Below are 20297 nucleotides of genomic sequence, written 5' to 3'. Positions count from 1 at the left end.
TGCCTGCTCCTGTCCCCTCGGTCCTTCTTCTTCCCCACAGGGCCAAGATGGCAGTTTGCCCTGTGGGGGGGGGGAGAGTCCAGCAGGAGCAGGCCCCGATGTTACTTCTTTGTTCGACTGCCCCCACCCAGGCCCCGCCCGTAAACCCGTTTCGAAATTCGAACCCGTGGCTTTTAACTGGAGCAGCTGCTTCAGAGCAAAACTGCAGTTGGCGTCTTTAAACGCCTCCATTGCAAACGCTACACGCGCGTCATCACATTAGCTGTTTGGTTTCAATCAAATTTAACTCCTTTTCATTCTGGTACAGTCGGAATAATGTCATATATCACGATGGGAAGAACAAGCACCGCCGAATCTGGCCTGCTTGCACTGGCTGCATGTATGGTTCCGAACCCGATTCCAGGTGCTGTTTTTGAACTATAAAGCCTCACGTGACTCCGGAACACAATACCCTCTCCTGGCATGAACCCACCCATACCAGCATCTAAGGTCTTCCTCCGAGGGAGGCTCAGAAGGCGTCATCAAGGGAGACGGCCTTCTCTGTAGTGGCCCCCCAAATTTGCAATGATCTCCCCAACAAGGCCCGCCTGGCGCCAACGTTGTTATCTTTTCGGCGCCAGGTTAAATCCCCCACTTCCCCCAGGCATTTGGCAGCATGCAAGGAGTTCTTCATCAGGTCCTGGATTGTCTTCGGATTGATAGTTTAAACATTGTTTGTAGATCTATGTCGCCCATGTCTGTGTGCTGTCTGGTTTTATGTAAATACCTTTTGTACTTTTTGCATAATGCAGTTTTAATAGTTTTTGGGTTTTGTGAAATGCCCAGAGAGCTTCACCTATGGGGCAGCAGAGAAATAGAATCAATGACTATATGAATGAATGAGCCTCAGGCTGAATCCAAGTCATGTGGGGCATCAGTCTGTGTTTCCCCACAAGGCCCTGCCCCTTTCATTTGGCCCCACCCACTTTCAGCTTCTCCGCTTTTAAGAAGTTTTCCTTCCATTCTAAAAGGCTGAAATGCCCCACCCCCATGGTGTAGTTACTGGCTGTAAGAGCTTTCAGCTAAAACAAGATGGTGTTTTGGCCCCGCCCCTTTTGCCTTTAGACACGCCCACCACTGGAATGTGGCCGTTGGGAGCTTCTCCACAGAAAATGTCCTGTCCCCACTGCTTCGGAGGTATATCTGTTGTGTTTCCTTGTTGTATTGAGTAGCCCTGTATTGACCTTGCAAGCGATGCTTTCCTAGATCGCAAGCTGAATATGAGCCAACAGTGCGATATGGCTGCAAGAAAGGCAAATGCTATTTTGGGCTGCATTAATAGAAGTATAGCTTCCAAATCACATGAGGTCCTGGTTCCTCTCTATTCGGCCCTGGTTAGGCCTCATCTAGAGTATTGCGTCCAGTTCTGGGCTCCACAATTCAAGAAGGATGCAGACAAGCTGGAGCGTGTTCAGAGGAGGGCAACCAGGATGATCAGGGGTCTGGAAACGAAGCCCTATGAAGAGAGACTGAAAGAACTGGGCATGTTGAGCCTGGAGAAGAGAAGATTGAGGGGAGACAGGATAGCACTCTTCAAATACTTGAAAGGTTGTCACACAGAGGAGGGCTAGGATCTCTTCTCGATCCTCCCAGAGTGCAGGACATGGCATAACGGGCTCAAGTTAAAGGAAGCCAGATTCCAGCTGGACAGCAGGAAAAACTTCCTGACTGTTGGAGCGGTACAACAATGGAATCAGTTACCTAGGGAGGTGGTGGGCTCTCCCACACTAGAGGCCTTCAAGAGGCAGCTGGACAACCATCTGTCAGGGATACTTTAGGGTGGATTCCTGCCTTGAGCAGGGGGTTGGACTTGATGGCCTTGTAGGCCCCTTCCAGCTCAGCTATTCTATGATTCTATGATAGTTTGTCTTTCATCACGTGGACTAGAAACTTAGGTCTGTTTCACCCTCTTAACTGAGTCTCATAGGCGTGCACAGGCACATTTCATTATGGTGTGCACCCAGGGAATTTTTTATTATTATTTATTTTTTTAAGGCAAACATGTATTGAATACTCAATCATAAAGGACAACATTGTTATTCATTTATTTATGGAACACAATGGACACTGATACCCTACTCAGCATTCAACTTGCCTGACCACAGGAGGGCTGTTACAGTTGTGGGGGGGGGGGGGGCGGGGATGGAGAGACACTCCTCCGCTTTGTGGTGACGCTGGCTGGAGGAAGGTGTTACAAGGCAATATTAGCCTTCGGGGGCCTCCTCCTGATCTCTTTGAAACGTGGCTTCTGACAGAGAGACATTATTGATGGAGACATTAGGGTGTGCCTGGGCACACCCAGCACACCTCTTGCGCAAGCCTGTGCTGAGTCTATGAACACCCTCCGCGGAAAACTGTGGGAAGGGTTGGGAATTCTACTCCTGCAATTCCCGACATAACTGAATTTCTTCTTGTCCGCACCTCCGCAACTATTCATTCACGCCGCGGATGTTTTGTTTGTCTTGCTTTTCAGGCTGCTTTTTAAAGAAGACGGCAGCTTCAGGGACGGCGAAGGTGCAGCATTGTGTGTGGAGGGGTGGGCGGGAGGATGGATGGTATTGTCGAAACCAAGAAGGTCCCTGTGACCTGAATCCAAATTGATTTTTAGATTATTATTGTTGACTCAGAAGGCACCGTGGTTCAAACTGGAATTAATCCACGGCGAACCGAAATTAAACGGTGCGACGCAAAGTGATTACTGAGCCAGGGTAGATGGGCTGGGCGGCGGGTGGAGGAGACTTAAAGGTGCTCATTAGTTCGATCAAACACATACAGTTAATTCTCTTGTCAACCCTCTCTTACAAATCCTCCGCAGAGGATAAGTGACAGCCGCCAATAATTGTGGAGCTTTTGGCAGCTGGAGGGAAGAGCTGACGGACTCCAGAGGACTCCCAAAACACGACTTGCTTCTATAGGGCTGTCTTCCGGCAACACTGTGGGGTGAAGACAGGCCGTTTGCCAACCCTGTTCCTGATAGCTCCGGCATCTTGTTTTGCCACTTCCTACCCCCAGACCCTGCTTCCCTTGCCTTCTGCTTTCTCCAATTTTAAGATTGGAAGCCCCTGGGGGGCAGAGACCTCTCTCTTCATGCAGGCTGTAAAGCTGCAGGCACTCTGAAGGTTCAGTGGAAAAAAATAAATAAAAAAAGCCCCCCTCCATCTGTGCAACCAGCCCACCTGAAACGCTCCTAGCTAATTCCTCACCCACCTATAGAGACGCTGCACGGGGTTCACGTATGAATTTCTCTCCCCCCCCATTGCGCTAACCGGCTGTCATTGCCAAAGGCTTAATCCAATTCTGGGTCCCTTAATCCTTTCTCTCCTCCTTCCCCCAAATCTCAAGGGTTCCAGATGCTTCAGCATCTGCCGCTATCCTTTGGTGTCTCCCCCGAAGCTTTGGCGCATGGCTTTCGCCGGCCTGAGCAGGATGGCCAGGGGCCAGTTTGGGTCCCCGGCGATCGTGATCCACCAGGGTTTTGGCGGCAGTGTAGGGAGTACGGCCACGAGCCGTCGCTTCAAAGAAAGGAAGTTTTGGACGCTTTCCGGTGGTGTCCTTGGAATGCTGTCAAGAGACGCGAGGGCAGCGATTCATTCCTAAAAAGACATTTGAGAAGTGATGGGGAATAGTTTTGCCTGCCTTGGGTGGGGGGTCACGTTTTCCTGATCAAGTAGGTTGTGGGGAGATTCAGGACAGAGCAAAGGAAGGACCTTCTTCACACAGCACGTAGTTAAACTTCGGAACTCACTTCCACAAGAAGGAGTGATGGCCACCCATTTGGATGGCTTTAAAAGGGGGTTGGATAAATTCCTGGGGGAGGAGATGATCCATGGCTACTAGCCCTGACGGCTATGTGCTACCTCCAGTATCCAAGGCAGTAAGCCTGTGTGCACCAGTTGCTGGGGAACATGGGTAGGAGGGTGCTGTTGTACCATGTCCTGCTTGTGGGTCCCTGGTTGATAGCCGGTCAGCCACTGTGTGAACAGAGTGCTGGACTAGATGGACCCTGGGTCGGATCCAGCCTCAGGGCTCTTCTGATGTCCTTATGCAGATTACCAGCCCAGTTGGGTGCTCCGTGGTCCTGCTGGGCCTTCTTGCCCTCCAGCTGTGTTGGATTGCAATCCCCATCATTCCCAGTCTTGCATGAGGAAGGTCTTGGGTTCAGTCCCTGGCATTTCCAGTTAAATAAAACCGGATCGGGTGGCAGGTTATTGGGGGGGGGGGGAACCTCCCCTGCCCTTGCAGAGATACTGCTAGTCAAAGGAGCCAGTATTGTGCTGGATTCTCTCATTTGGCCCAAGGGACGGATTCCAATTTGGAGAAAGTCTTGGAGAAATGCATTCTGGCACTGGGTGGGGTCAAAGTCAAAGGACATGGGGTCAAAGTCAAAGGGGGGGCATTTTTTTTAAAAAAAAAATACTAGCAGATTTTCGCTTTTAAAGTCTTCCTGCCAGGAACAAAGCTGTCGGAGAGGTATTCCAACCTTTTAGAAGTGGAAAGACTGCAAAAAGTGGGCAACTGCTGAACAATCGCTGGTTAGGGGAGAGGGGGCGTGTCCAGGGGGAGGGGTGTGGTGATCCGGACCACTTCCGGTTTGGACTCCAGTTCAAGACCCCTGGGCTAGAGGGACAAACGGTCTGACCTAAGCGAGGACCGATTATTCGGACGCTCTTACAAAACCCGCTCTTACGTTTCTCCGGCGATGTCTCAGGGGAGCCATCCCTCGGGCCGAAAACGCATCTTTCTGACACGCGTCTTGAAGGGGGGGGTGATGTTTTAGGGCATGGGCGTGGTCTCATGAGGGGCGGAGCTTCCTGCAAGGGGCATCCCTGCCCCCACACCACTTACATACACCAGTCTAGGGAACACGTGTGGGCTGATCTGCTCGTGGGTAGAGAAACTCACACCTCTTTGTCGATTTCTGCCTCCCCACCACCAAAAGGAATGGGAGTTGTGCCAGTGGTTTCTCTGAAGCGTGGCCAAGTGAGTGTTTACCCCCCCCCCCGGGGGCACTCGGCTCGCTACGTTTCAACCCCCAGGTCCAAGTTCTCCTACTGGAAAGCCAAGGCAGCTCTCCTTTGCCAGCTCTTGCATGTGCAAGGACTTTTGTACACACACAAAACCACCCACCAAAACCTGGCAGCATTTCCGAATCCAGGATCCATTTCCCCCCTGTGTGACTCCAAAGGTTGTCTTCCTCCAGCACAGAAAAATAATTAAAATCCCAGATCTGTAATAACCCAGAGATACATTTGGACTTGCTTTGGTAAGCCGTCCTGGTGTATGGTTCATTGGGTTCGGTAGACCCTTGGCTCCGCCCACCCCAGCCGCCATTTTGCCCCTGGGCTCCTCCCTCAAGCCGCCATTTTGCACTGTGACCTGACGCTGGTGGGTGGACCTCGGCATTCCAGTAAAAAACAAAAATAGATCCCCAAATGCCAAAGCCCAACTGTCCTCGGACTATGCTTTGTTTTTCTTGAGAACCCAGTCTGAAAATCCGCTTGAACAATTTTCAAGTTTATTATTTATTCCTTTGTAATACTCATAGTACCGCTTCATATAGCAAAAGCTCTTGGGGACTTACGTACAAAAACGATTAAAAATCACAGTTAAAATAAATATATATTGCAACACTAAAAGAAACCTTCCAGCTTCCAACAACAGACGTAAGGCCGGATAAAAAGAGACAGTAAAATGAAGCCATGTTTATTTATTAGTAATACTTCTGTGCCGAGTTTATGACAGAATGTCTGCTCTAAAATTTACTCCGTTACTCCTGATCTCTTTCTCTCTCATGTCATAGAATCATAGAATAGTAGAGTTGGAAGGGGCCTCTAAGGCCATCGAGTCCAACCCCCTGCTCAATGCAGGAATCCACCTTAAAGCATCCCTGACAGATGGCTGTCCAGCTGCCTCTTGAAGGCCTCTAGTGTGGGAGAGCCCACCACCTCCCTAGGTCACTGGCTCCATTGTCGTACTGCTCTAACAGTCAGGAAGTTTTTCCTGATGTCCAGCCAGAATGTGGCTTCCTGTAATTTGAGCCCGTTATTCCGTGTCCTGCACTCTGGGAGGATCGAGAAGAGATCCTGGCCCTCCTCTGTGTGACCACCTTTTAAGTATTTCAAGAGTGCTCGCATGTCTCCCCTCAATCTTCTCTTCTCCAGGCTAAACAGGCCCAGTTCCTTCAGTCTCTCTTCATAGGGCTTTGTTTCCAGACCCCTGATCATCCTGGTTGCCCTCCTCTGAACCCCCTCCAGCTTGTCTGCATCCTTCTTGAAGTGTGGTGCCCACAACTGGACGCAATGCTTAAGATGAGGCCTAACCAGCCTCTGCTGGCTGCCCGTTGTGATCCTCCATGGGCTTGTCGTGTGGTTGGTGAACCCAACCAGATGTTCATCCCTAGAAAAATAGCTGGAACGCAATCAGATGTTTTAAAAGGCGACCGTCCATCCTGTCAACAGGATTAAGCGTGAAGGCCTGTCCCGTGCCACCATCTACATAATGCTGACTTAATCGGGTTTTTCAGTCTTAAAAAAAGAAGACGAAACTACAGAGAGAGAGAGAGAGCTTTTCTCAACCGTTCTGGAACATTCAGTTGGGGCTCCTGCATGATGTTAATTTAAAAATTACACAATCTTAATCGCTCTCTTTTTAATCTAACCTAATTACGTTCCCCAAGTCTGGGGAAGTTTTGTTTCCATGCAAAATGTCCTGGGAGCTCAACTGATCCCACGCACACACCCGGCGGCAGTTTGCAGTGTTAACGGGATTATGTGCCTCGGAGGAGAACGGGGCCCGGAGAATGGACGGATCTCCCCCCCCAAAAAAGGGGGCTCACGTCGCACACGGCTGAGGGTGGAAACAAAGGCCAGACTGCTAATCTGTTTAAACGAAACCCCTGTGCTTGAGAATGGGTGGGGGGTAGAGAGAGTTGCTATGGGCCTGCGCTGCTGCCGCATGGACTTTCTCATGCAACGTGACCTCCTTGGCAATTCTTGCCTGGGCAAGCCTCTCTTCTCGGAGGCAATGTGGTCTACTGGTTAGAGCTTTTCCTGAACCTTGTCATCACTGATAATCATGCTCGATAATGCATACAAAGAATGGGAGAGGATAGGTCCCTGCCCCAAGGGGCATACATTCTGGAGAAAAAGGGTCCCCGTGGAGGTGATGGAAGCAGGTGAAAACAAACCCAGTGCTTCATGCCCTGACAGGCGTAGCGGAACAGCGCCGTGCGGCTTTGGTTGAGCGAGAGTTTTTAATTGATCAGCCGCTAAGGTTGCTTTCGTGTGGTGATGGGCGTAATAAGGAGAAGACCTCAGTGGGGTTTGCCTCCAATTAAGCGTACACCTGGGGATTTGCGTAGAGTCCCGGGGGGGGGGGGGCTTCATGCTGGAAACCTCCTACAGAAAGCACTGACAGCAGCACATTTCTGCGTGACCTTCTTCCCTGCTGCTCCGTCTCTCCTTCTGACCTGATCAATAGTTTACTCTTGTCTCTTCCCGCTCGTACGCACCGACAGGACGACAAGCCGCGAGTGCCCCACTCCGGTCGTCTTTCTCCTGAGCCCGGAATAGATCCGGGTAATGACATATGTTAGGGAACGTGTCGTTTGCACCTGCACAGAAGAAATTCAATGCCCCAAAATGAAACAGTCAGGCGGTAGACGGGTCGCAGGGCCAGACTTCGTGGCAAAAACTAGGGTGTCCTCCCTCCTTCTGATGTTGGATACTGGAGTCCCCAACTTCTGGTGTGTGTGTGTGTCAGTGGGCATGTTTGGAATGTTGAGTGAGGGTTGTGGGCTCTCTCACAAAATGGCTGCTGTGGGCGGGGTTCACCCGTTCATGAAACGGCCACCCAAAAGACATTTCCGCCAGAAGGCAAATGGGTGAGACTACAAGCGATGGAACTTGTCTAAGAAGCTAAGTGCAAGCAGAGGCGGGGGCTGAGCTCTGAAACCCCAACCTGCTGTTTTGAATCCAAATAAAGATGGTGCCATAGAGCAGCCCTTTGCTCTGTGAGCATGAGCATGCTGGCCTCCTGGTTAAAAAAAAAAATAAGAGGGGAAGGGTGCCTTGTGGGTGCCAAGGGAGAAACCTGCGGACACATTGCATGTTTAGACTGAAAAGGGTCCTGCAATCCTGTGCATATTTGAACTGAAAAAGGTCCTACGATCCTGTGCATGTTTAGACTGAAAAAGGTCCTACGATCCTGTGCATGTTTAGACTGAAAAAGATCCTACGATCCTGTGCATGTTTAGACTGAAAAAGGTCCTACGATCCTGTGCATGTTTAGACTGAAAAAGGTCCTACGATCCTGTGCATGTTTAGACTGAAAAAGGTCCTACGATCCTGTGCATGTTTAGACTGAAAAAGGTCCTACGATCCTGTGCATGTTTAGACTGAAAAAGGTCCTACGATCCTGTGCATGTTTAGACTGAAAAAGATCCTACAATCCTGTGCATGTTTAGACTGAAAAAGGTCCTACGATCCTGTGCATGTTTAGACTGAAAAAGGTCCTACAATCCTGTGCATGTTTAGACTGAAAATAAAAAAAAATCATTCAACTATGCTAGCTGGGGCATGCTGTGAGTTGTAGGATTTTTTTTTCCTGTCTAAACATCCATAGGATTGCACCCTTAATAATAATGAATAATGTTAGCATCATGAAGCCAAAATGGCATAGCATGCACGCGCAGCGCCACCAAGACATTAAAGAGAGACCCCCGCTTGTCAGGGATGCGCACAGGGAGGTGGGGGGGTGGAGAATTAACGGGTGGGTGGAGGGTAGCCCATCTGTCAGCCGCCACAGCGCAAGGACCCAAATCCATGATTCATTTTGCCTTGATAAATATATTAATCAAAAAGGTAATTGAACCGGAAAGGGTCCCCGACAGGCAGAACTTGTCAAAGCGAACAGCAAGCCGCTGCGACTGTGTGGGAGGGAATCGCTGTTGGAAGATGGCAAACCTCTCTCTCTTCCTCTTGTCTTCGGAAGATATGGGAGGGGTCTTCCCCCCGATTTCCCTTCCATTAGCAAAAATTGGATTTTTAAAATTTATTTATTTATTGGATTTTTATGCCGCCCAATAGCCAACTTGAGCAGCCTTCCCTAATTTTGTGCCATCCAGATATCTGTTGGACTACAACTCCCATAAAGCTCAGAGGGAAGGGGGTGTGGCCAGGAAAAGGAGGTTTGGCCCACCGGGAGGGGTGGATTTCTCCTCAGGCCTGAGGTTCCCGACTCCTTGATCTACCATCTGATGGTACATTTCTTAGCCAATTTCACCTGTAGAGACCACCGCTATGTGCCCAGAGTTCTCGCACGAGGCACATTTTGCATTCCCCAAAGTGGGTGATGGAGAATTAGGGTGGATTCCTGCATTGAGGTGGACTTAGGGTGGATTCCTGCATTGAGCAGGGGGTTGGACTCGATGGCCTTGTAGGCCCCTTCCAACTCTGCTATTCTATGATTCTATGAATGGCTCTCGGCCCCTCCACCTCCTTCCTTTTCCTCAGGCGTCGGCGGGGAAAGCCGTCTCCTTCGGAGGCCAAGTTGCCTCCGTTCCGGGCTGCATTCCAGAAATGGAGGCGGATGCTAAAATGAGTTTGGAGGAGGATGGGGAACATTCGTGCGTGCCTGAATTGCTTCACGCACCCTAAATCTCGAGGCAAGGGCCTTCCTTCCCCCACCCCACTCTGCCACCCAATTTTTATTAAAGTTTTACATACTGAAATGAAACGGTACCAATTTGGATCTTCTGAATTGAATAAATCGGGTGGAAACATTAGAATACAATAGATTCGTTATGACAGAAATTTTGTAAAGGTGGTGTCCAATTCTTACTACATAAGAACATAAGGAGTGCCATGCTGGATCAGACCAAGGGTCCATCTAGTCCAGCACTCTGTTCACACAGTGGCCAACCAGCCATCGGCCAGGGATCAACAAGCAGGACAAGGTGCGACAGCACCCTCCCACCCATGTTCCCCAGCAACTGGTGCACACAGGCTTATTGCCTCGAATACTGGAGATAGCACACAACCATAATTACCTGCTTGGAAGTAATTTTGCCAACTGAGGTGCTCTGAGGGAATTTTGCCAATCGAGGTATGTTATCCCTCTGTGCATTTTATTGTTGTACAAAGCGCCTTTGGGGGCTCCTCGCTGGAAAGGAAAGAAAAGGAAAGGAACCTCTCGTGCAAGCACTGAGTCATTGCTGACTCCTAGAGGGACGCCTGCTTTCGCTGACGTTTTCTTGGCAGGCCTTATAGCGGGGTGGTTTGCCATTGCCTTCCCCAGTCGTGGCTACCTTTCCCCCAGCTCGCTGGGTACTCACTTTACCGACCTCGGAAGGATGGAAGGCTGAGTCGACCTGAGCCGGCTGCCTGAGAACCAGCTTCCGCTGGGATCGAACTCAGGCCGTGGGGAGAGTTTTGGCTGCAGTAACTGCTGCTTACCACTCTGCGCCACACGAGGCTCTGCCTCGCTGGAAAGGCGGCCTAAAAATCTTTTAATATTTATTTATTTATTTATTTATTACATTTCTATACCGCCCAATAGCCGAAGCTCTCTGGGCAGTTCACAAAAATTAAAACCATCATAAAACAACCAACAGGTTAAAACACAAATACAAAATACAATATAAAAAGCACAACCAGGATAAAACCACGCAGCAAAATTGATATAAGGTTAAAATACAGAGTTAAAACAGTATAATTTAAATTTAAGTTAAAATTAAGTGTTAAAATACTGAGTGAATAAAAAGGTCTTCAGCTGGCGACGAAAGGAGTACAGTGTAGGCGCCAGGCGGACCTCTCTGGGGAGCTCGTTCCACAGCCGGGGTGCCACAGCGGAGAAAGCCCTCCTCCTAGTAGCCACCTGCCTCACTTCCTTCGGCAGGGGCTCAAGGAGAAGGGCCCCTGTAGATGATCTTAAGGTCCGGGTAGGTACATATGGGAGGAGGCGTTCCTTCAAATAACCTGGCCCCAAACCATTTACGGTTTTAAATGTCAATACCAGCACTTTGAATCGGGCCCGGACCTGGACTGGCAGCCAATGAAGTTGTAAAAGGTCTGGCGTAATGTGATCTCGCCAGCCAGTCCCTGTTAGTAAATGGGCTGCCCTGTTTTGTACCAGCTGAAGCTTCCAGACCGTTTTCAAAGGCAGCCCCACGTATAACACATTGCAGTAATACAAGCGAGAGGTTATCAGAGCATGGATCACTGTAGCTAGGCTATCTCTGTCCAGATAAGGGCGCAGCTGGTATATCAGCCTGAGCTGATAAAAGGTGCTCTTTGCCACTGAGTTCACCTGTGCCTCAAGTGACAGTTCTGGATCCAAGAGCGCCCCCAAACTACGGCCCCGATCCTTTAGGGAGAGTGCAACCCCGTCCAGGACAGGGCAAACATCACCTCGCCAGACAAATGAACCACCCACTAACAGTACCTCCGTCTTGTCTGGATTGAGTCTCAGTTTGTTAGCCCTTATCCAGTCCATTACCGTGCCCAGGCACTGGTTCAGAACAGCCACTGCCTCACCTGGGTTTGATGAAAAGGAAAGGTAGAGCTGGGTATCATCCGCATATTGATGACACCTCAGTCCACATCTCCGGATAACCTCCTCCAGCGGCTTCATGTATATGTTAAACAGCATAGGGGATAAGTCAGAGCCCTGCGGAACCCCATGGCTTAGGAGCCACGGCACAGAGCAATAATCCCCCAGCACCACCTTCTGGAATCGGCCATCCAAGTAGGAGCGGAACCACTGCAACGCAGTACCTCCAACTCCCAGCTCAGACAACCTATCCAGAAGGATACCATGGTCGATGGTATCGAAGGCCGCTGAGAGGTCCAGGAGAACCAACAGGGTTGCACTCCCCCTGTCTCTCTCCCGACAGAGGTCATCCCACAGGGCGACCAAGGCAGTTTCCGTTCCAAAACCAGGTCTGAAACCCGATTGAAATGGATCTAGATAATCCGTTTCATTCAAGAGTGCCTGGAGTTGTCCTGCAACCACCCGCTCAAGCACCTTGCCCAGGAAGGGGATATTAGCCACCGGCCTGTAGTTGTTAACATCCTCTGGGTCCAGATTAGGCTTCTTCAGGAGTGGTCTAATTACCGCCTCTTTTAAAGAGGCCAGCACCACTCCCTCTCTCAAGGAGGCATTTACAACCTCCTGGACCCAGCCGGCGATCCCCTCCTTATTTGATGTAATGAGCCACGAGGGGCAAGGATCAAGCACACAGGTGGTCAACCGGACTTGGCCAAGCACCTTGTCCACATCCTCGGGCCTCAATAACTGAAACTCATCCAATAAAACTGAGCTGGACGGCGCTCTGAACGCCTCTACTAGTGGTGCTGCATTAAGTGTGGTGTCCAATTCATGACGGATCTGAGCGACTTTATCTTCAAAGTGCCGTGCAAACTCGTCGCAGCGTGCTACCGAGGGTTCAACTATCTCTCGCCCTGGCCCAGAGTGTAACAGGCCACGAACCACTCGGAAAAGCTCCGCCGGACGACACTGAGAAGATGCAATGCTGGTGGAAAAGAACTGCCTCTTTGCCACCCTCACCGCCACAGAGTAGGCTCGATAGTGAGCTCTAACCCGTGTTCGATCAGACTCAGCACGAGTTTTCCTCCACCTGCGTTCTAGCCGTCTCCCCTCTTGCTTCATCGCCCTCAGCTCAGGTGTATACCAAGGAGCTGACCGGGCTCTGCTCAGAGGGAGAGGACGCTTGGGCGCGATCGTGTCAACCGCCCGAGTCATCTCTGCATTCCACAGAGCGACCTGGGCTTCGAAAATCCCCCATAGCCCTCTGGAATCCATCGGAGTCCATTAGCCTCTGGGGGCGGACCATTTTAATAGGCCCCCCACCCTTGCAGAGGGGAAAGGCCGCTGAGAGTCTAAACCTCAGTAGGAAGTGATCTGACCATGACGAGGGGGTAGATGTTAGTTCCCCCACTTCCAGATCACCATCCTCCTGCCCAGTCGAGAAAACATTTAAATAAATTAAATAATGTTTCGAATCTCTAATCATCTCCAATACCTTCTGTAAATTCCTTTAAATGCCTTTACTTGCATTACAGCAGCGCAGGAAGGGAAAATGCACCACTGGACTGGGCACTGAATCAAAAATTTGCTCGGCCCAGGAAGAAATATAAACAAGAAAATAAAATAAAAAAACAGTGTAAAATTATTTATCTCTCTGTAGGACTCAGACACAGGAGATTGAGACCCAGAGAGAAAGAGGGAATTTCCCACTTCACTCACGTTTCGCACCTTGGGGGGGAGGGGAAGAAGTCATTTTGAGGGCAAACGAGAGTTTCCCAGAACTCGAACCCAGACCTCAAATCCTTCAGAGCAGCTTCCGAACCAGTCGAATTTGTAGGGGGGATTTTCACTCGCTCCCAGTGTTTGGGGGAGACCTTCATTTACAAAGGACTCTGGGACATTGGTGGAAAGCGAAAAGGGCTCCTTCGTTATGAGGGGTCTCAAATGGGCCTTTTTGAACCTGGGCCCAACCGTCGGCCGGGCATCCGCCTCCTCATTCCCCCCACCCCCCCATAGGCAAGGAAAGTCAAACCCGAGTGCTTCCCCCCCCCCCCCCCGTGACCTTGGCAGAGCGGCTGGGCTGCATTGGGAAGCTAATAAAACCGATAAGCCCTGTTGCCTTCTGATAGGGATATAAAAAATATAATTACTTCAGTGGTGACTTATGATTCAATGAAAGTCAGGCCTCTCCCCTCTCTCTTTCTCTCTTCCTCTTTCCCTGCTCTCCCTCTGTTTGGATTTTATTGAATTATGCAGCGGTATTCCTCAAAGACCGGTAGCAGATGGCCCAGCTCCGGCCAGGCGTTTAATAGGTTGAATTACTGCCCTTCCGAGAACGTCCCTGCAAGCGGGGTGGATTAGAATCCGCCGCCCCCTCCCCACCGACTCCATTCCGCTGGGCTGCTTCACCCATGTTTACAACGGCGGAGGGAGGGCGCCGCCAGGTTCGACGGAGAGACAGGTTCATGAAGCGCATCCACCGCTGCGCCGGGCGAATTACTCCCTTTACAGCTGTACTTTCGTGGCCCGGCGGTGCATGACGTGCGGCAGCGCCTCTTGGCGAGGAGGGAGCGTGGCGGATTGTGATACACAAAACAGGGCCTCTGTTGTGTTTGGTGCCGACATTCCCACCAGCTTTTCCCCAGCATTTGCATGTCGTTGTCCCCTGCTCCCATTCTAAAAAGGGCAAATGCCTTTTTTAAACCCCAGTTACTGGCAGTGAGAAGCTTTAAGCTAAAAGATCTTGGTATTTTGGTCCTTTTGGCCATGCCCCTTTTGCCTCTGGCTCCGCCCACCACCGGAATGTGGCCCCTGGGCTGAACGATGTTCAACACCCTCGCTTTAAAGAGCCAAGAACTTTGTCCCAACATGTCTGAAAGGGTCAAAGCCGGTGAATAACTGAAGTTCCAATCCAGGCATTTGCCTGGGAGGTGCAGAACAGATCCGTTTGCACCCAGATTCACAAAAATCTCATTCCTTGAGTGTCTCCGGATCTCCGGAAGGATCTTGTTCCCGCCTCCGGTTTCTGGAAGCTTTCTCCCAGCCAGCAGATGAGAATGACAAATGAAGCGGCAACTCCATCGGTTTTGCAATTTGCCATCCCAGGCAGGGCAGCGGTAGACCTGACGGTCGGTTCGGCTTCTGCACCAGCGGAAACCTCTGAAGATCTTCATGTGATCCCAGCCTCCTCATGGCAGCCAAGCTTAGCTTTGCTTAGATTCCGGCACCAAGTTTATATTTCAGCACGAACTGAGAACCCTTCGCTTTTGGCACTAGCGGAAACCTTTCTGCACCAAGCGAAAACCGTTGCCTTCTCCGCCAAGTGGAATTGGGCTGGCAAGCTAGTGACCTCGCTGATGTTTTGGATTACAGTTCCCATCGGCCTCAGACGGTGCAACCAATGGTCTTTATGGGGTTTGCAGTCAAAACATCTGGAGGGCGCTACATTGCCTTGCCTTGGTCGAAACTGAAATTCGTTCAGGATTGGCTGAGCATTCCAGAAAGTTAAATGTGACCTATTTTAAAATGGGGGCGGGGGAAAGTAATACCAGCAGATGTGCGAACTGGCGTTTCTAATAGCAGATATTGCTATGATTAGTCTTTTTTAAAAAAAGTAGAGGGGAAGGGAAGGCGATTGATGCAGCAAGGTATTTGGGTCTCTCACGGCTTAGCCAGTTTGCACCCCCATGAGGAAAGCAGGCACGGGGGTTATGCCTTGTATCTTAACAGCAATCCTTTGAGGTAAATAGGATCAAGAGTACCAGGGTCAAGGTTCTACAGCTTGTGACTTTCACAGCCAAGTGGGGATTTGAACCTGGGTTCCAATCCTGCACGCTGTCCAATAAACTGATCCTGGCTCTCTAGTGTTAGAACACCCAGTTTCCACTGCAATGGGAGAGATCCAGGATTTGAACTTGTGACCCCCCCCCCCTTGGCACTCCCGGCCAGGACGACGCGACTTAGCCACCGAGTTGTGGTTCCCTGCTTAGTCCTGCGTGTGCCGGAGGATTTGCTCTCTGGATTTATTTCCTTTTTCCTTTTTAATTTTTCTTGCCAGCGCTGAAAAGCCCGATTGTAACAATTTCCCCGGGGTCTCCAGGAACTGAACTGTAACCACACGGCTCAGCAGCACGAGTTTCCCTTCTGTAATAAATACATTTGTCAAGGGAGGCTTGAGGACTCAGCCGGATCTCTCTGCCTTCATCTGTCCCTTGCGGCATCCGTGAAAAAGGGGTAGAATGGGGGTGGGTGAATTTGGATTGGGAGAGGGGGATAAAAAATGGGCAATTTTCATAAAAGCTATCACGGACACAGAGAGAATGTTACTGTGTAAGTCTTTAAATAAATGTACCTGTTTTAGAGTGAAGACAGATGTAGAGTGAAGACAGATGTAGAGTGAAGACAGATGTAGCATTTTTACAGCAGTGGGGCTGTAAAATGTACCTATGTATTTATTTATTTATTTGAAATGATGCTTAGGGCCTCCCTTGAAGGGCAGAGTCCTCTCAAAGCGGCGTGCCAAGAAAAACTGGGGACGATGGAAGTTGCAATCCAAACCCCACTGGGGGGGGGCACCAGGTCGGGTAATGTTGGCGATCCAAATTTTGGGCTGCCCAGAAATAGGCAGGAAGACGCTCACTTGGAAAGAGGAGGTTGAGGAAGCAAAACCGTCTCTCTCTCTCCTCCCCACCCCGCCCCCGCAGATACTGTGGTTCTCGGAGATGGCCATTCTTTTAATGTTGGCCTGCTGGCCGCCTTGAATTCATCATCTTAATAGGGGCCATTTGCAGCGGCCATTAGCTTAATAAGGCTCCCGGCTGGCTGCAAAGCACAGTGGGGCGCAGGGGGGATACTGAGGGAGAGGGAAAGCAAAAGCAGATGAATTCAGAAGCTCTTGTATGGACTCGTTTTCTGGGGCTGAGACTGCGCTTTATTCCTCTGAGGCTTCCCCAGGACCCATTAGCACCAAATCTGGCCCCATGTTGCTGTTGCCAGCCTGTGTTTCAAGAGAGTCCTGTCCTTCGCTTTTACGACAGACTTCTATCTTTGGATTCCTTGCTGCTGTCAGCCAAAGCGTGATCCGGGGGTTCGCCGTCCGGGAAAGGCAGCTGGGCGTCCCGTCAACCTTTGTTCAGGGACGTCAATAAAGGACCAGAACACCCAAAATAGCCGATTTTAGCTTCAAGTTCTAGTTGAGGCATTGCATCCTTTCAGAATTGGGTGGGAGGGAAATGTGCACCCCCAAATGATCAGGGGAAAAGGCACACAGCCTGGAAACTCCCAAAGGGCCGGATCTTGGTCCACGGGTGTAATATCCTGTGCCCCCTGCCCTGCCGGATCAGATCAAGGGTCCGTTTTGGCCAGTTTGTCACGGTGGCCCAACAGATACCTTTAGGAAACCTACAAGAACAGGAACGCAGCAGCCTTGCCGCTGGGAGCATCCACACTTCAGTGGTGAAGTCGGTGCCCCCAGTTCTGTCCCAGCGTCTCCAGTCAAGAAGGTAAAGGGTAGCGAGTGTCGGAGAAGGCTCTTCTCTGCAGGCGACTCCTGGAGAACTCCTGCCAGTCCAGGGACACAACAGCGAGCCGGATGGATCCGTGACCTGGCTCAGCATCCAGAAGCTCCCAATGGCTGTGTTTACGTATAATCCTGAGCCTTCGCTAACGTTCGGAGGACTTGTCCAGCCACATATCGCCAGCAGTCAATGAATAAATAAATTGCCCAGGTGTGTGCAGAGTTGCCAGGGCCCTCAGCCAAAAAACCTAGCTTAGGACATTTCCAAACTATGTGTGTGTGTGTGTGTGGTGTTTCCCCCCAACCCAGCTGCGATCAGTTAAAAAAAAAACCACCTCTCCCTTGGGAATGTACCCGGAGAGGAGAGTATTGCATCTCGTGGGAGGCGGCGATAATTGAGATGGAAATTTTGACCCAGTTCTCTGCCTCCGAGGGAAGCTCCACGCGGGAGAACCGACGTCCCGTTTCTCCACACGCCCCCTCTGTTCTTGTGTTCCTTCGAACACCAAGCACTGGGGACCACCGCTGGGCTCGGGCCGCCGAAACGAATTCCCTAAATGCACCATTATGCCCAATTCCCACCTTTTGTATTCACTTTTGGATCGTGCATGTGCTTGCAGCTGTTTTGACTCCAACTTGGCAGAAAAGAAGAAAGGTCCTTGGATGCCTGTTCACCTTGCAGGCAGAGAGAACAGACGCCGGGGTTCTGCCACGCATTGCCTTCTCAAGATCTGAGCGCCCCCTCGGTCTTTTAACGCATCTAAATTCATACGTGTGTTCCTCTGTACGATCAAAGTTAAAGAGAGGAACTTTTCACAGTAGAGGTGTCGGTTCTCCTCTGCCACACGGATAGCACAATTTAATGCCTTTTGGCATCGTCTTGAGTAGAGTGGTAACTTTCGCCTTGACATGTTATTTTAAAGACCTCCGGCGGGTATGCCTTTTCGTTCTCTCTGGGACTCTTCAACTCTTCTTTGGTTTGGATCACAATTTGTCTGCATGTGCAGCAGAACAAAACGGTATGGGGAAGTCCATCGCTCAGATACCTTTGAGAATAAAAAGAAATTCATAAGAATTTAAAAGTGGAGCGTTAGCTCGAAAATCCCCAACAGATGGTGGTCCAGACTTTGCTTGAAGATCTTCAGCGAGGGAGATCTCACCATCCCTCTTGGTCATTGGTTCCATTGTCAAACCGCTTTTATTGTCAAGAGGTTTCTCTTAAAGTTCGACCAAAATGTACCCTCCTGTGAGTGTAGCCCGTTAGATCTAGTCCAGCCCTCTGAGGCAGCAGAGAATAACTCCTTGCTCTCTTCTGCATGATAGTCCCTCAGTGATTTGAAAACGTGTGATCATGTCCCTGCAAGCAGAAAGCTAGCTCATCAGGAGGGAAGGTTTTTGCCGAGCTTGCTTCTTGCTGCACGACGTTTCTATTCACGGGGAATATTTTACACACGAGAAGATATTAAGGAATGGTATCGCCCAGCCTGAAAATAGCACAGTCTCTCTTCTGCCTCGTTGTATCGCGGCCGATTGGACAGGCGCACTCTGGCCGTAGGAATCTGAAAGCGGAGACCTGAATTCTACCAATGGGGGTGGTGTGCACTAGCCACCAGGGGACAGCGGATTTTCTAACTTCACCCCTTCTTTCCAATCTGTCTCGTAGTGCACAGCCCAAATTGCTTGGATCCCTGATAGGTTGGCCTCCGCGCTTCCCCCTGGATCTTATTTGTGGCAACTTGTTTTGGCAAGCCGGCAACGGTGCCCTGAGAAGATCAAACTGAGGTGTATCCCCTTAATTGGCGCGAGAGAGTTTGGAAAGCCAAATTGGGGGAAAACAAATAATGTTTGATCCTCCCAGTGCGTTGTTCTTTTGATAATTATAGGCTGTACGCCAATCTGAGCCTTTGATGTATCGGCAGCTTTCGCTGGGGCGGCAGGAGGACGGCTGAGAAATTATTATGGGGTTGCACCAACTTCCAAGGCAGCAACAGATGAAATGGGCTCATTTAGTTCCCATAAAGGAGGCCGTTGCTGGTGGGGCGACAATGCGGAGGTATTCTTGGACAGACGCATTCATTTTTCTTCCCGCAAAGAGAGAGCAAGCTGAAAGAACAGGTTGCTGCTAATTGCTGCTAAGTGGCTTAAGCTCAGAACAGCTCGCCGGGGAATTGGGAGCCAGCGTGAAGCGCCAAAGGTGCCGTCAGAGCTGGCGGGCGGGCGGGCGGCGGGCTCTCCGTTGACCTTCAGGACGACATGCAAGGGCTTTGAGGACCGACAACAACAATCGGCCGTGAGAGCGAACACTTATCTGACCGGGGCCCAGACACCCACGTCCGGCTGGTAACTCTGGAACGCGGCCCGATTCGCCGAAAAGGGCCGAATTTCTTTTTGGAGAATCTGACTGCTTTTTCCCCCCCAACAGACCTCACATTATTGTGGAAGGGGAATGCAAATTGAAGGAAAGAGGGATTTCTTCAGGAGGCAAAAGAACCTTAAAGGTTTGCTCAGGGGTGGGGCAGGACAAAACCATGACAAAAACAGCCCTCTTCAACCTCCTTTCAAATGTGTTGGATGACTAGCGTCCCCATCCCGCAGTCATGATGGGAGTTGTACTCTGACACAACCCGAGGGTGCCATGTTGGGGAAGGCTGACAGGTGGGCAAAGTCTCACACAAAGTCAGCAGCAAAGAAAGGAAAAGAAATTCCCCAAGGCTTAGGACTCACAGTCTCATGCATGTTGTAGGGCTCCCCGCCCCCCTTTAACACCCAGCATCCCACAGCCAGCCATGCTAGCTGTGGAATGCTGGGAATTGTGGGACTGATTTTGTGGTGGTGGTTGGTCTGAACACTCGTAGGACAGCACTCTTCAACAGCAGTTTTCGTTGACCTGAAAGCTGAACAAATTGCTGAAACGGGGAAAGGGAAGGCAGATGTGCACATAAACATCTCTAACTTAAAAAAAAAAAAAAGGAGTCCGTAGCCTTTGAAAACTTCCAAGGAGAACAAGATAATTTGTGTTCTGTGTATACAGGAACAGGGCAAAAAAACCAAGAGTATTTTGCCACAACCTGTTTGACAAAGCGCTATTAATGAAACGAAGCCTTTGGTGCCGTTTTAATTAACTGGAAGTTCTGCAAAAATGAAACAAAACGTCCATGTTTGGCTTTAATTTCATTCTACTTGGAGGTATTCTCCA

The 20297-nt window shown here is 50.3% G+C and overlaps 1 protein-coding gene across 1 annotated transcript in view; it reads left to right on the top strand.

Moving 5' to 3' along the window:
• The window catches only part of LHFPL7 (LHFPL tetraspan subfamily member 7), a 58910-nt gene that overhangs the window by 21204 nt on the left and 17409 nt on the right, over positions 1-20297 (top strand). The gene's annotated exons all lie outside the window — the stretch shown is intronic.

The sequence above is a fragment of the Elgaria multicarinata genome, chromosome 22, assembly GCF_023053635.1.
Source record: "Elgaria multicarinata webbii isolate HBS135686 ecotype San Diego chromosome 22, rElgMul1.1.pri, whole genome shotgun sequence".
NCBI classification, from domain to species: Eukaryota; Metazoa; Chordata; class Lepidosauria; order Squamata; family Anguidae; genus Elgaria; species Elgaria multicarinata.
Note: the sequence above shows the minus strand (reverse complement) of the source record. Positions and strands in the feature narration are given on the sequence as shown.